General features: G+C 39.5%; 1 long non-coding RNA gene across 1 annotated transcript in view; it reads left to right on the top strand.

The window, feature by feature from the left end:
* The window catches only part of LOC115068096, a 22,404-nt gene extending 8,151 nt beyond the window's left edge, over positions 1-14,253 (top strand). Inside the window, exon 3 of the long non-coding RNA XR_003847475.1 lies at positions 14,222-14,253. This is a non-coding gene — a long non-coding RNA (uncharacterized LOC115068096). The remainder of the gene's footprint in view (positions 1-14,221) is intronic.
* Positions 14,254-17,254: the final 3,001 nt, after the last annotated feature.

The following is a 17,254-nucleotide window of genomic DNA, read 5'->3' as shown; positions in this document are numbered from 1 at the left end:
GGACAGGCATCACCTCTTATGTTCTTTCTAATTCCAGATACTCAGAGCTCCGTGCCACCATTGACGAGGACATCCGAGACCTCCAAATGGGAATAACTGATCTTGCTAATTCCCTTGATTCCCTCTCTGAAGTAGTCCTCCAAAATAGATGGGGACTTGATTTACTTTTCCTACAACAAGGAGGGCTATGTGCTGCCCTCAAGGAGGAATACTGTTTTTATGTTAGTAAAACAGGAGAGGTTAAAGAAGGCATGAAAAAAGTCTTAGAGGGGCTTGAAAAACGAAAAAAGGAAAGAGAACAACAAAACAGCTGGTTCTCATTCTCTGTCTCTTCCTGGGCCCCTTACCTCCTCCCTCTTCTTCGGCCAGTTATTTTTCTCCTCCTGGTGTTGTCTCTGGGGCCCTATCTTTTCAACAGAATTGTTGCTCTGTTCAAAAAGCAAGTAGATGCCTTATTAGCAAAGCCTATACAGGTACATTATCATCGCCTGGACCTGCAAGATGGAGCCCATGATGAAATGATACGTTATGGTGACGCTTTCAGTCGCACCCCCTGAGAGCTGAGTTGGACAGTCAATGACGGGTACGAGAGTGTCTCCCCCCAAAAAACCACCTAAGACAGGAGGGCCGCCTGAGCTGCTGCAATCCCATGACGGGTGTGTAAACTGGGGATGATCATTCCAACCTAAGACAGGTGCAACTCCCTAGGGGTTATAATTCTCATGGCTCCTACTTATTAATTCTCATGGCTTTTACTAATAAACAGAAAAGGGGGAGATGTCGGAGACCATGCTGCCTGGCAACGCTCCCTGCCCCCCAGGGCAAGCATCCTCTGGAGAACTTGCTGATCAGTCCTCCCTGCCCCCTAAGATAAGCAACCCTTCCTATGAGTTAAGATAAGTTTGAACCACCCCCAATTTCCTTAGCCTGCAACCAGACCATGGTGCCAGGTCCCCTCATCCTATGGACATTCATTAACCTGTTGAGACAACACCTTCCCTCCCTCTTCCCCGGCTAACTTCCCGCTTCAGCCCGTATAAGAATCCCCGTGGAAAAATAAACTTTTGCAGCTTGATCAGAGTTCTTTGTCTTGCTGTTATTCTTCGTGTCTCTTGTCCCATCATTCCAGGTCCCTTGGAGTTCGAGTCTCCATCTCCCACCCTGCTGGCCAGGGCACCTGAAAAATACACATGCAATATCTGAACATGAGTGCATGTGTATACCTGAAGGTTATATACCAAGAAACACAGTGCCAGACAGGAGAAACCTCCCTCTGAGCTGTTGGTCAGAGTAGTCCAAGAGACTCCCCAAATTACACAGGCTATTGCCACAGCTCTCAACCGCCTCCCAGAACTTGAAGGTAAGACGCCATTGCTGACAACAAGACATACCGTGCACACAGAACTTGGAGCAATGGAGCTGGAACTAACCTGGAAGCCTTCTCCCTTACGACTAGTTCTCATAATTCTAGAGGACACTATGCAAGCTGCTAAGGGAGAAAAATCAATGGTCCAACCCAGCTCCATAAAGTCTAATAACCACAACAGCTGGCACGTCACACTATCACTATTGGTGCAGAAGTGGGACTTTTATCTAGGGGGTAATCAACAGCTATCTAATTAAACTTAAAGCACACTCAATGGGAAGGAACTAATGGGTAGCACTGTAAATATAGTCAAATACACGTGGCTGGAGAGGTCATAGATCCTAGAGAGGACCCTATCTCTGGTTTATCTCTAGATAAATGAAATTTCTTACTGTATGCTAAATATGGATCCTATGTTTACAGACAAATGTACTGTATACCACTCACCAAAAAAAAGTCTTTTTGCAACAGATGAAGCCTATTAAAGAGTTCCACAACTGGTCACACACAGAGAATGTATGTCTGAGAGATGCCTAGCCTTACATGTAGTTCCACAACTACAGTGGAACCACCACATCTGAGGCTCATAGAACATAGCAGAACAAGGTGTAGAAAGAATGCTAATATATTCCACCATTTTCACTACTGAAGTTTCCCCATACAACAAAGTGCAATGTACACAGAAGGCCACAACTGGATAAGTCCCTGGATAAGACTCCTATATTAAACCTCACCTACCCACAACTCAGGGACCATTGTGGAAGAGAGGGCAGAAAGATTTGAAGAGCCAGAGTTGGCACATGAACCTTAGAAAACAGAGGCTTTCAGGCCACTGGAAACTTGCTCATATGAATTTGCAACAATGACAGCATGTACAAGACCCATGCTTACTCAAACAGGCAAAAACCCAGCATAGAACAAGGGAAATGGACAGCAAGCCCCAATCCTAGGAACTATTGGTAACTGATTTCTGCTGGGTGAGATTAGATTTTCTTTAATGGAGTGACTTTAAATAGGCAAACTAAAGTGTCTATTACAGTGACTCTAAATCGACTAAACTGTAAGGGATGAACTTGCACCAAGGGACATCTCAGTACAAATGCTTGACCAGATAGGACTTAACATACATGACAGAATGCATGAAATCCAGTTCATGGGCTGTGAGGGTGCACAGATGGAGGAGGGGGGTGTCTAAATTTGGTTAAGATCTATTATATGAAATGCACAAAAACTCAGTAAAAATATTAATCTCTCAAAACCAAATGACTTGAAGAAAGGGTATCAACAACAGCAAAAGTTATAACTAAAGAAACAAGGCAAGTACACATCTATAAATCTTGGATAGGGTGCAGAGTCTCCTGAAAATAACTTGTATATTCTGATGACCTGGAAAAATCAAGAATTTCATGGATAAGAAGCCTGTAATGTAAGGTTGAATCCCAAATGGACTTGAAAGAATGGAAGAAGTTGGAGATATATGTAGATATACCAACTTTGCAGAGTAGACCTACCATGTGGAAAAGTAGAGCATAAAATGTGCCAAAAGTTCATTGGCTGAATTTCAGAAAGTAATGCAAAACATCCTATGAAGAATTTGAACACATTCACTCCCAGGGAAAGAATCCCTTTACTTGAGAAGAGAGGTCTACACGTAGGGTAGTATTACCCATGAAGCACCTCATTCTTCTACCTCCCAGTCCACACTTTTCTTCAATAAATAAATGGTTCATTAAGAATGAATGCTATTTAAATGAGTGCCAAAAAGATGGAACCTCTATGTGAAACCTTTATCAGGGCCAAGGACCTGTGGCAAGATAGTGCCTAGACACTTGGGGAGTACCTACTACTACTATTATTATTCTGCTAAATTGACAAAGTGTTAAACTGATTCCTGATGACTTTCACTATTATCCATGGATTGGTGCATCTCTCAACTCTCATCAAAGAAGAACTTTATTTTTGCAGTAGATGGTGAAAAAGACAGAGACCTACAACTGGTCAAAGTACAGAGAATAATAGAAAACAGAGTGCTCAGCCTTAAATGGGACATCTGTATCAACTTCCTTCCTCCCAAGGTTCAGGGATCGTTGAGTAATAGTGCGCAGTAAGATCATAGGATCCATAGGAGGTGGATTACTGAAAGGACACAAAGTTTGGGAGGAAAGGGAGGTGGATCTAGGAGTGGTTGGGAAAGAAATGAACATGATAAAATTATATTGCACGAAATTCTCAAAAAAAATTAAGAACATTTTAAAACTAAAAGGAAAGGTACTCACTTGGAAAAGGTCAGAAAGGACATATCCCTTCCCTCATCCCCACCCCTCCCCAAGGAAAATGAAGAACACACACTGTTAAGTATGAACTAGATGAAAATGCAGATTCTCCCTATAACAATCATGTTATTGTTCTCTCTGAATATTGAAAACTATGTATTACTATTTCCTAATATTTTCTCTGAAATAAGAACCATAAAAGACACAATGAAAACGTAATATGGTGATTAAAAACAGGTAAAATGTGTCCATTGATGATTCTAAACCAAGCTAGTACTAGTTAAAGGAAATATTAAGTAATGTTCTTATACTCCAAGTCAATGCAAAAACATAGATCTTTGCACACCCTTGTAATCATAAAGTATGGTCCTGTACATTATGATCATCAGAACATCAAATATATATAATCAGAAAGGAATGTAGCAATTCCTTAGAAAGTCTTGAAAACTAATCAGTTTACATAAAAGAAGTCTTAAATAGAGATCTGTTTCTAAATGAGAAGACATATATTATAAATATAAAGGTTTTCTATAAATTTGAGTCAAGAGATTTTAAACAAATCTTGTTGTTTTGGATTGTAAAATTGTACCATAAATTCAATAATGGAAAATTTAGGCATCATTAATAACTATGATAATTCTGAGGATGAATAGTATTAGATGTCTGGTTAATGTGTTCTGCTTAATACCAAAATCTGTGACACTTATACTAGATTTTTTGGGTTTGCTTTGCTTTAGTTTTGTTTGGTTTGAGACAGAGGCTTGCTATAGAGCCCAGCCTGGCCCCGAGCTTATGATTTTCCTGCCTCAAACTCCTGGGTGCTAAGATTATAGGCATTTGCCACCGTACCCATCTATTATATATTAATTTAAATATTTAAGGGTGTTGCAGAAAAAAAATAGTCCAGAATAGACAGTGACAGGAAGAATAGAGTATGTGTGAGAATTTGGTAAAAGAAGACATATTACAGTTAAATGAAGTAAAAGAACACTGCAATGACAAGAATTAAATTTCTACTTCACACCATTCATAAGCATGTGTTTCACTGAGTTTAAGTCTCATTCTTTTGAGAATACAATTTTCAATAAGTAATATAAGGAAATACAGGAAGTTGTTTTAAATACATTAATGTAGGAATTTTACTAATAACATTTTAAATGCCCCAAATCATAAAAAGAACAGTAAATACAGACAGAAAAAATTAAATTTCTACTTGAGAAAAATGTCCTAATTGAAAAGGCAGCCTTTGACTTTTTAAAATGTGATATTTTAAAATATATTACTATTGAAACATTATGGTTAAAATACTTTTTAAAAATAAAATAATAAAAAATCAAGCCCTCTAAAGAATATGATTATAGTATGCCAGCACATGATTACCCTTAAGAAAGACAAATGGCTGATGACCTTTTTTAAAGTGGTAAAGCTCCATCATAGAGATTGAAAACACCCTGAGCTCTGTTTCACCTTAACCAGAATTGGAAAGCTAATATATCTGACCTAAAGTAGTAAGTATGTGGAAAATGGAATTTTATGTCTTTAAGACACAACTACTAAACTCATTTGAGTCTATGGAGGGTTCATTAAGGTTGGTGTATGAACATCCTGTGATCTAGCACTTTTGCTTCTAAATCTCCATGCCTAGAGAAAGCCTCACAAAGAATAGTTACTAACATGTTCAAAGCAGCACTGTTCATGATAGCCAAAAACTGGATAAATTTTATCTAACAACACAGCCACTAAAACATATAAACATGAGTCTGTGTGTCATCATGTGCATCTGCTCTTAAATTAATCAAGTCGTGTTGATTTTGAAAAATCAAATTTCTGGAGGAATCAGCCTCCTGGCATTTTTTTAATCTTGTTGTAAGTCAGCATTACTCTATCTTGTTGGTAAATATTTGCAGTGATAACCCGAGAATATGCAAGGACACAAGAAGAGATATTGGGCCTAGAACAAATTCATGAGACACAGAGGAGAATCACGCATTCTTAACAACATTCAGATTCGCAAAAGAAATCGGAAGCAAATATATCAAACTATTAACAAATGTTTCAATAACAGTTGCATATTTGCTAATGCATTTGGGGTCAGTGAGGTAAGAAGCATGCATGAAAAGCAAAGTCAAGATTGGAATAATATAAAGAGCTCGGGTCCCTCAGAGCCCATGCCATCAGCCTTGGGTCTGTCCTTTGATAAAGGTTCATTTGGTGAAGTCATGTGCTTATTTTATTCAATTAATCCAATTTTATGAGTTAAATTAAACCCTGAGTGATACACCCATACAGTATAATATGTGTTAGAATAAATGCTGTAGGACAGCATAGATGTCTCTGTGAACTGGCCTGAAAGGAGAGCCAGAAGACAGGCCAGCCAGGGCATACACTCATGTCCTGTAAAGTCTACCACTGTATTTGAATCTCTGCAGTTAAGATATTTATGACAGTCTCAACAATGTTAGATTGCAAATAGCTCCATAGATTAACTGGTCAGCATTATAAACTCTCTAGTCTATCTGTTGGAAGATGCACATTTCCAGTTTCACTGGTCTATCATCTGGTCACAGGACCACCCATAGGAAGGCAGGTTCACCTAAAGTCATGCTAAACAGATGGGTGGAATACCTGGTGCGGTAATGAGATAGTGAACTTTTCCTGCCTGGAACCCCTCCTCCCAGTGCAGAGCTTCTGGACCCAGTGACAGGCATGCAGAGCTCCGTGTTTGCCTGCTTTTCTGAATTCTTCAGAAAAGTCTAATCTTTCCTTCTTCTTCTTCATATCCCTTTTCTGAACACCCTTTCTTTAATGCTTTGGGCTGCCCCTTGCATCTTGAATTTCTTTACTTTTTCTCTAAAGCTTCCTTCTCCCAGCCATGTGGCTGCCAGTCACTGGGTCCATTCAGGCTCTAAACCTGCATGGCTTCATGGCTTTCCTTCCGTCTCCCCTACATTCTATTCCTTAAGGCAGCTGCCAAGTTTACCAGCTCGACTGCCCTTAGGATTTTCCTTAAAATTCTAATAAAATAGTCCTAAAAGCACCACGTGTTGTGCAATGTCTGCAGAGGACAGAAGAGGCTTTCAGATCCCCTGGAACTGGAGTTACCCTCAGTTGTCGGCTGCTATGTGGGTGCTGGTATTCAAACCCGGGTCTTCTACAAGAATAGTCAGTGTTCTTAATTGCTGAGCCATCTCTCCAGCCCCTACTATTATTTTTTTAACAGAATATAGGGTAGGGGTTTATTTACAGAAGAGTGGGCACCCCACATTTGGGGCTGCACCATAAAGTCCACACTCATAGATCGTGCGACCTCCCAATAGCAGCACAAAACGGTGAGAGAGGTGCCTCTTGGTGTTCTTTGCTTATATATCCTTTGCCCCTCCCCCCACATGCAGCTAAGGTTGACTAATCGATTGGGTGGGAGGGGTAACTGACTTCCCCCTCGACTCCTTGATGAGTGGTAACAAGCATCTTTCTAAGGCATGTTCCCAGTGACTTTCTTCCTCCAAATAGGCCCCACCTCCTGTTTTTCATTATATCCCAGTAAATGTCATCCTGTCAAGAATCATCAGGGGAATAATTTGTCCATTAATTAGACCAGAATCTCATCACTTCCACAAAGCCCATTGGCTGGTAACCAAGCCCTAGGAGCTGAGCCAGCCTTTAGAGGACATCTGAGATCAAACCATAGCAGAAATTCAGGCTTCATTTTTACGTGATTCTAAGATTAGTTACTTATACTAACAATGCCCCATCAGGAACTGGGGAGATGCTCAGTGGGTAAATTTCCAGGCAAATATTAGGAACTGATTTTGGATCTCCAGTACCTATGCAAAAACCTGTGTATAGTAGCACACAACTGCAATCCCAGCTCTGGGAAGGCAGAGAAAGGAAGATCTGTAGAACTGCCTGGGAAGCCAGTTTAGCAAAGTCAATGAGCTCCACATGCAGTGAGAGACTGTCTCAAAAACAAATTAGAGAGAGAGAGCAATTAAGGAAGCACGATGTCAAGCTCTGGTCGCCACACACATGGACATAGGTGAATTTCTAAGTCACATTACAGTTGTACCTGAATTAAGAATCAACCTGACTCTTAGAGTTAATATTTAAGGGTGGGCCCAAACTCTTGAGAATTTGTGCCTTCAGATTTCTCATGGAACTGTGCTCCGGAGGCAGGCCTTACCTATGCTTTTATTCAAACAGTTTCTCCAGCATGAACTGGGAACCATAAGCTTAGATCCACCATTATCTTATCAAAGAATCTTGCTCTTTGATCCCTAGGCCTAAAATATATATACAATGTCATGCATTCTCCTCAATGATTATCACTGTTTTCAATGAGAATGCAAATATGAATATTCTACTTCTAGCACTTTAATATGCTAATTCAAGTACGCCTACCTTCATTCACTATCTTGGGTGGAGGGCAAAATGAAATCCTGAGGGATCAAGGTCAGGTGTTCAGGTCACAAGAGCACATGGCTCTGTAAGCTTGTTTGCATTATTAACAGCTTTCTGGTGCAAGGTTGAGTAAAAGTCATTAGTCCAGACCCTGTCCATCCTACACATACATACCTGCATACACACACAACACACATATATAAACATATATATATACATATTCAGACAAAGTATCCAATCAATATTGCTAATCTTTGTTCTATAACCATGGGGGGAAAATGGGGGAGAAAAGCATGAACAAGCTCATTCTCACCCTAAGCTTCTTGCCGTGGGCTGCACGCCTCCGATCACTGTAGGTTATGTGTAGACTCATCTCTGGAGGTTTTCAGGATCTGGAGAAAGTCATACTGTACTTCTCTCTCATTCCTTTTCACTGACAAATACTTGTAAGCCATTATCAAGAACAGCACGTAAGGGGGATAGCAAGCTACTGATACAGTGTAAGGAGGATGTTTGCACAGAGGAATCAGTAAACAAGTGGTGATTTCTCATTTTTGTTATTGCCCAGAGCCCATCATTTATTCCTATTGCCTTAGTTTTTACCTAAATTCCTTTTCTGTTTCAGGATCCCATCAAGGCTACCTCACTACAATTAGTTGCCATATCTCCTTAGGCTGTTAGTTTCTCAGGCATTACTTTTCTTATAGATGTGAAAAAGTGCCCACCAAAGGAAGGAAGGGTTTGTTTCCACCAACAGTTTAAGAAAGTTTAACACTTCATCATGGTGGCAGGAGCAGGAGGCAGCTGGCCACATTGTGTTTGAACTCAGGAAGAAAAAGAGACAAATGCTGATGTTCAGCTTACTTTTTCCTTTTTATTGAGTCCAGAGTCCCAGCTCATAGAGTAGTGCCACCCACATCGAGGTTGGATCTTCCTTTCTCAGTTAAAACTTTCTGGAAACTTTTTCGTAGACACATCCAAAAGTATGTTTCCATGGTGATTCTAAATTGGTCAAGCTGAAAATGAAGCTTGAGATTAAGCATCTCGCAGACAAGTATTCTCTGAGTTTGAGTAGTTCTAGAACTCTCTAATGGTCTCACATTTCTCAACTCTTCACCAAACAAGTTCCTTTATGCAGCAGATGGTGATTAACACCGAAGTCCACAATTGTCCAATGTGCAGAGAATGAGAGGCCACACAGTGCTTGTCCCTGAATAGGATACCTATTGCATACCTCTGCCTCCCAAGGCTCAGGGATCATTGTAGAAGAGGAGGTAGAAAGACTGTAAGAACCAGAGGAATGGATGACCACAAGGAAACAGAGTCTTCCAGACATATGTATACATAGGAACTCACTGCAATAGTGACAACATGCACAAGTCCTGTCGGGAGCTGGAGAAACAACATTCATTACCAAAAAATATAATATGGCTCTACAAACAGTTGACTTAAGCAGGACATTCTGCCTGCACTAGTAACCTTGAGAAAGAATTTATGGCAAGGTTATCTTTCTCTTCCCCTTGCAAACAGTTCTCGGAAAAGATAAGTCATGCAGTAATCTCTTGGAACACCTGGTGGTCAGTCACGTTGCTGAACTGCTCAGTCCCTCTCCCATATCCATAAGAATGCTGTAACCTTATATACAAACTGTATATAAGGAAAGCTTACAGTTCAATAAAGCGGGCCCTTGACAAGTGGACTTGCTTGGGCTCCGTCTCCTCTTTCTCGCCCGTTTTTCCTTTCAGGGAGTGGTCCCCCTCGAGCTTTACCTGTACAGGGTCCCCACAGGTGGGAGCAAAGTTCCATGCAAACTCAAACCAGACAAAATTCCAGCATAAACATGGGGAACTGGGTGAGAAATCCCAACCCAACCCAAGGAACTTTGGGCAATTGATAACTGCCAGGAAGGGGAAAAACAGTGTCTTACAGGGATGGCCCAGTGGATGAACCCACACTGAAGGACAATTGGGGACACAAGTCAGACTCTGAAGGCTATATTATATACATAAGAAAGGACACTAAATTGGGCAGAAGGCAATGGGAGCAGGAGTAAGTAGGGAAGGGAAACTAAATACCATCAAATTATACTGTACAAAAATTGCAAAAGTTCAGTAAAAAATGAAAAATTGAAAAAAAAAGTAAAATTAAGCTTAACATGGCATTTTAGAGGTGGTTTGGAGGAGGACTGGCTGGGTACTTGGTAGAATGTCCCTCTATTAAGATCTGTCAGTTATATTTCTTATGATTAGATTTGGATCAGTATGTATTACGAGGAAGACAACAGAGATAATGCACCATTATCCTGTCTTCACACATGCTGCCATCATGACTTCTTCATTAACACTGATCTGCAGCACCTGATCAAGTAGTCTTTGTCCGCTATCTCAGACAGAAAGCTACAATTTCAAGTTGCGCCCTATACCCTTTGGAAGGAAGTCACCACATACACAAATGCTTTTTAGAGAAGAAATGCTTTCTCACTTCAGCTCTGATCAACTACTTCAGTGCTTCATTTCATAATGTAAGAGCTGCAATAAAAATTCATATGATTTGGCTTTTACTTTAGCCAACATCTGTTTTAATTTGTGCTGCCCTTGGGGTATCACTCCCAAAAGCTTATGAAATACTATTTTCAGCCATAACCAGTGTTCTCCCGGAGGACTCCAAACCTCCTTTCTCTCCACCAGTTGTCACCTTTCCAATCATGCGTTCTTCGTTCCAACAGCAGCAGAGCACACTCTGTAGACTGACTTCCAGTATGCTTTGCAGGCACCCTTCCCAGCAGCCCACCTAGCTAATACGCCACCTCCACATCTTCTCTCCAAATCTCAAGTGACTACCTCTTCAGGTTCAGGTCCACTTCTTGGTGCCAGGAAATGGTTCAGCCCCACTGTACCCCTGTGGACTATCTCTTGGCTGTAGCCAAACCAGGGGTGGCCTAAATGAAGCTGAATCAAGTTCTTCACTCTGCCGTGCCCTGCAATCATAAAGGCTTCCTTCTCTTCTCACTCTTGCAGAAAGCTGTTTCTAGTTTCCCTTATGTATTATGAGCCATCCAACTGGTCGATCTCTTTCATACACCCTTGGATACATTGCTCTCTTCTCTATCAGATGTTACTACAATCCTGTTAAATACCTTGTTCAGAATCTGTCTTGGAGGAACACTATCAAATTGTTTTCTGTTTCTGTGTTTTTCCTTCCAGTCTTTGTGCACAGATTTCAGTCAAAACTGTTTAAAATGAAATCTTTTCTTTACCTACACTGTGAGCATCTATCTACATGCACACAAATAAATCTTTCAGACTACCCATGTGACCATGTAGCCCTGGATCAATGAGAATTGTCTCTGGATAAATCAGATAATAATAAATTATAATCATTAATAATAATGTTTTCTTGCTGCTCCCATTTAAATATAATAAAAATTTGCTCCTTGAAGATCAGATATCTTAGTGGCTAAACTGTATTGGCTCTGTTCTTAACCTTTCAGCAACTTAGTATTGAAACTTAACAGTAAGTAATATCTGGTGTGCAGGCAACGATTGTATTATCTCATTCTATGTATGGTCTTAGTAAAGAATTGGGCCTTCTAATCATTGTTTAGAAATAGAAATATTGCTACAAAGTAAAAATAAAACTAAGTAATATGTTTTTCTATACTTTCTTCCCTCTAACTTTGAAAGGGTATGGAAGATTTTAGAATGGAAATCTTCCTGACCTGGTTTCAACCAAAGTGTTAATGTATTGCAAATCATGTGTCAAAGTCATCATAAGACAAATCCCCACATGCAAAGTTTGCAAAGGAAATGTGTCAGAATCATTACATAACTCCTGGCATCCTCAACAAGACCAAGAAGCAGAGAGCAGTGAGACTGATGACAAGATTTCCCTGGAGATAGCTGCTTCCTGCTGTTCCCACCCCCACCTCTATGCAGGGGATTCTGACTTTTAGCTCCTTAACCTTGAGTTTTGAAATGGGGGCTTTTATGAGTTCATGTAGAGTCTTGAAATTTGTTCTCTGTAGTTGGAAGATATAGCAAAAAAAGTACTTAACTCTCACCAAGAAAACTAGGAAGAGGCATGGCAGGAGAACAGAAATAGTTCTGTGAAATTCAACTAATAGAACACTTACTTACTAGGCTTTGGTTTATTGGTTGCTGAGGGTGGTCAAAAATTTCTTCATAGTTTTCACATGGAGACCTGATAGTGACCTTTCTTTCACTCAAATCTGGAGAGTTCTGTGGCAGTTTTGACAATAAAATTTATTTTGAATTACATAGTGACAGCCTGCTAAACTTCTCTACAAAATGCTCCTAGGGTAGGTGTGATAGTGAACACTAGTAGTCCTAGCACACAAGAGGTAGAAACAGGAGAATCAAAAGTTCAAGGTCATCCTCAGGAATACTGAGCAGCTACAGGGAATACTAGTTAGAAAGAAAAAGAAAAGAACAAAGTAAAGGGAAAAAAGATGAGAGAGGAGAAAGAAAGAGACGGGGGAGGCAAAGAAAAGAAAAGAAAAAAGAAAAAGACCATTTGGGAGCCCTGAGCTGCCTCATGTAAGAAGTTTGGCTACCTAGAGAGCACTAGACCAGAGAAATTTGTGTATTCCCTGGAAAAAACCAACTTCTCAGAGTCTCCTAAGCAAAGCATTTATGTCTTGGTCCATTTATATGGATCCATCCTCAGCTGAATAATACTAGCTTCTCTCTACTAATGCCATAAACACAGAAGAAATGTCCAGTTGAGTATTTCATGAATTTCTGGTATATATAAGATTGCATGATAATAATAAAATAGTTATTTTTAAGCCACCAAGTTAGTACATAATTTGTTATGCAGGTGTAGAAAACTGGAACAACTGAAAAATACTGTTTGTGATAGGTGAGATGCAAAGGCCCTAGAACAGAGATTCATCATGTATCAAGACTGGATTTAGGGTCAGGCAAGGAGCTGCGATATAAGAGGTCTAAAGACATAAATCAAAGGCACGTATACATTACTTAGGAGGAACTGCTATTAAAGAGGCGTAACAATAAACAACGGGAAATCCTGTGGAAGCATCCATGAGAGAAAGCTTTCCAAATTCTCCAGACCACAGAACATAAAGCAGCTCCCAGTACAATGAAAAAATAAACTTACAGGAAAAGCCAACCAACATGAAGCTAATCCAAGTAGGCAAAAGAAGATGCTTTGCTGTTAAATCAGCTTCACAGCTGTGAGTGTTACAGACTTGGAAATACCAGTTCAAGAATTGAGCCACTGTTTATGGTTAAAGTGGCTATTACCCAAAAGCCAGCAAAATTTCATACAACTGTAAGAGTTTTCTTTCAGCATCAAGGGAATATTACCCCTTTTTATAAAGTTTAAGAATATAGAGAAAGAAGAGAGTTGATTGTTTTTTCTTGAATAGAGAGTAGGAACTTGCCATGTTGTCCAGCCTGGTCTTGAATTTGCAATCTTCCTATTTGAGCCTCCTAAGTAGCTAGGATCCCTGGAGTACACCACTGTACCTATCACAAGTTGTATTTGTGTATGACTAAATAGCCTTGGGCTTTCCAGTTACTGAACTGTAGATAGTAATCTCATTCATGTACTAAATCACTCTGGTACATACAGTACTTTACAATTAGATTATTGGAGAGCATATGTTCAAAGCAGTAGCCAGGTGTTTTTCAGGTACCTCATGGTAGAGAAACTGATGGGTTGTGAATCCGATTTTAGGCCCTAACTGAATAAGTATTCAGACTTACCTAAGAAATCCCATAGCTTTCCCACAGATCCTCTGGTTGATAAACCTGATCATGTCACTTTGCTCTTCATGAAATCTAATGTTACATTTACCCTTAAGGTGTTTAGCAAATATAGTATACTTTGTGATACTGTGTGTTATTAATAAAAAAGAAAGATCAACAAGTAAAGCATCACATAAATAAAATCATGCATGCATTTGGAACAGGCAAAGTTCTAGAATATTGTCAACTACTTAAGAATGGATTTCAGGTACTATACTACAGGGTTCTGTGCTTAAAGAATTTTGAAAGCCTATTTATGAAAAAGAAAACAAAATTATAATTACCAACTCAGAAATATAACTAACAATATTTTTTCTGAAAGGTGCATAGAAATTGCTATTTGGGGACTGGAGAGATGGCTCAGTGGTTAAGAGCACTGGCTGCTCTTACAGAGGACCTGGGTTCAATTCCCAGCACCCACATGATGGCTAATAGCCATCTGTAACTCCAGTTTCAGGGGATCTGACGTCCTCTTCTGGAATCCAAAGGTACTGCAGGCATGTGGTGCACTTAAATGCATGCAGGCGAAGCACTCATACACATAAAATAAAAATAGACTAAAAAAATTATTGTTTTTTTTCAGATATTTGTGCTATAATTCATTTGAAGAATTGTGGATACAACTAACTCTCAGGAATTTTATATTTACAGCAGGATTTATATTTTTCCTGATTGTATTTGTTTAGCTCTTTTATAGACATGCATAATGATTTATTTAGACCATTTGGAAAATAAAATAAAATGACTATTCCTTATTCTTTTCTTTTATTAAGTGCAAAATAAATTTACTATATCAGTTTGATAAGATAATAGTATCTTTACATGCCACTGAAAAAAAATTTAAAATCTGGTTAGGAGCTAGCAGTATATCACAGTGGTAGGACATATGGTTAACGCTGAGTTCAGCCCCGAGCCCTTCACCTGTCGCCTGCTCTGCCACCCCCCCACCTCGCCAATGAAGATTGGCCACTTACATCCAAAATAATAGATGAATTGTAGTAGATAATGATAAAACCTAGGATATCGAAATGAGTGAATCTAGAGGCCCAACTAAAAATAAAACACAAAAGAGCTTAGTTTTTATGGAGGTACTTACAAGTATCACATCATTGATTATACATCTTGGTCTAGGAAAGAGAAATGAGTCCAGATTCTGGATATTGGGACCCATGATTAAGTAGAATAAAACTGATATCAATGCCAGTCCTTGAAGACTACATGGCAGGCCCTCTACTCCCATACTTAGTTCAGACTAAAATTGCAAATGTCTTAGACACCTCCATCTGAATGGATCCCATCCTCCATGATCACTGATCCTTCATATTGTCTCCATAATGACAAAGAACAGTGGGAACTAAGCACACTTACTCCATCCAGGATGCCAGGTCTGGTTGTTTCATGGTGTTGCTCCCCTGTTTAAAGTGAATGCCATGCTGCTGAAGGCTAAATCATCAACTAACTTTTGTGACCATTTTTCTCCTTTCATTTAATGATAAAGAAGGTCAATCATCTAACCCCATGGCATAGCGTTGACTCTATCATGTAGGAAACACTAAAAAACTGTTGAACACTGGCATGTAGATGACTTTACATTGTATATGTATTACATATTGAATACTTGTCTGATCTTTCATTGTTCATTTCTATGACCTGAACAACATAATGGTTTTCATTAGCTTTGAATTGTAAGCTCTGAGAAGTGTTTACTGAACCAAGTACTCCCTTTTATTTTCTGCTTGAATAGTATACTGCAGTTAGTACTCTCACAATGGATATGGGTTTGATGTCATTAGAGCCTATGATTTATAGACCAAGTTTGCCTCACCTGTGAGAAATGGTGCTCCAGGTGTGTTTCAATGTAATTATGGTGATGTAAGAAAGGATTTTTGGCATTCCTCTAGCAATGTGGAGGTTTTACACTTTGGAGGCAATCAGGAAGTGCAGGCAAGCTGACAGTAGAAAGGACTCCCTCCTCCAGCAACTGTGAAATGGTGGGAATCTCCCAGCTCACCCCAAGATGCAAGATTCCAGGTGGAAAGAGAAGGGAGCCCCACACAGAGGTAATCTGAGGGGAATGAACTGACCATTTCCTGTAGTCTGAGTGCACTTCCGAGTTATGAGTTAGATCTGAACCCTTTCCTGATGCTTCCTGCCTCGGAGCACAGTGCAAAGTTTGAGAGATCATGTCCAGAATATTCTTGGGGACTTTGAAAATAGCTTATCAAATAGATTTTTAAAAAAGCAAGATTTTCCTTCCTTCCTTCCTTCTTTCCTTCCTTCCTTCCTTCCCCCTCCCTCCCTCCTTCCTTCCTTCCTTCCTTCATTCCTCCCTCTTTCCTTCCTTCCTCCCTCCTTCATTCCTCCCTCTTTCCTTCTTCCCTCCTTCCTTCCTTTCTTCCGTCTTCTCTCCTTCCTTCCTTCCTTCCTTCCTCCCTCCTTCCTTCCATCCTTCCTTCCTACCTCCTTCCTTCCTTCCGTCTTCTCTCCTTTCTTCCATCTTCTCTCCTTCCTTCCTTCCTTCCTTCCTTCCTCCCTCCTTCCTTCCTTTTTTTCTTTTGTCCTTCTTTCCTTTCTTCTTTTTCCACCTGGGATTAAATGTAAGCAAACTTTAGTATTGATTTTCATGCTGAATTTCAATATAGCTTTCACCTACCAATTCAATGAAAATGATTCCCAAAATTTTTAGAAATACTTCATTAATTATAAAATATTCAATATCTTTTTAATGCCCAAAAATTGTACTTTATTTTATGAGAAAAGCAAACAAATGTATAGGGCTTATAAAACTTCATTATAGTTTATAATTAAGAAAATAAGGGACATTGGTGTTTTATTAAATTACTAATTACTAATTCATTGTTCTTTAGGTTTCAAAAACATCTGCCTCACAAGGCTCAGGGGTCATTGCAGAAGATAGGAAGGAAAGATTGTAAGAGCCAGAGGTTATGGATGACCACAAAGAAACAATTTTCCAGACAGCTGATCATTTACTCATAAGAACTTACAGCAACGGTAACAGTATTTACAAGTCCCATGCAAGCTCAAGCCAGAAAAACATGCCAGCATAGACACGAACAAGAGGGTAAGAAACTCCAACTCCACCTAAGAAAACTGTGGCAACAGATGGCTGCTGGGAGAGGCACAGGCAGTTTCTTTCAAGTATGGGATTCTTGGTAGGTTAACCATGCTCCAATGGGTGGACCCACACTGAAGGATGTTTGAGGACACAAATTAGACTCTATAAGAGTCTGATAGATATATTAGAGTATACTGAATTGATCAGGAGCAATAAAAGGTGGTGTAGATAGAAGAGATGACCTAAGTACCATCAAATTATATTGTACAAAAATCCCAAAAATTCAATATAAAAAAATAAAAAAATGAAGAAAATAATGTTTTAAATAAAATTAAATATCCAATAGTTT

The sequence above is a fragment of the Nannospalax galili genome, unplaced genomic scaffold, assembly GCF_000622305.1.
Source record: "Nannospalax galili isolate Female #2095 unplaced genomic scaffold, S.galili_v1.0 scaffold27, whole genome shotgun sequence".
Lineage (NCBI taxonomy): Eukaryota > Metazoa > Chordata > Mammalia > Rodentia > Spalacidae > Nannospalax > Nannospalax galili.
The sequence above is the reverse complement of the archived record's forward strand: the minus strand, read 5'-3'. Positions and strand labels throughout refer to the sequence as shown.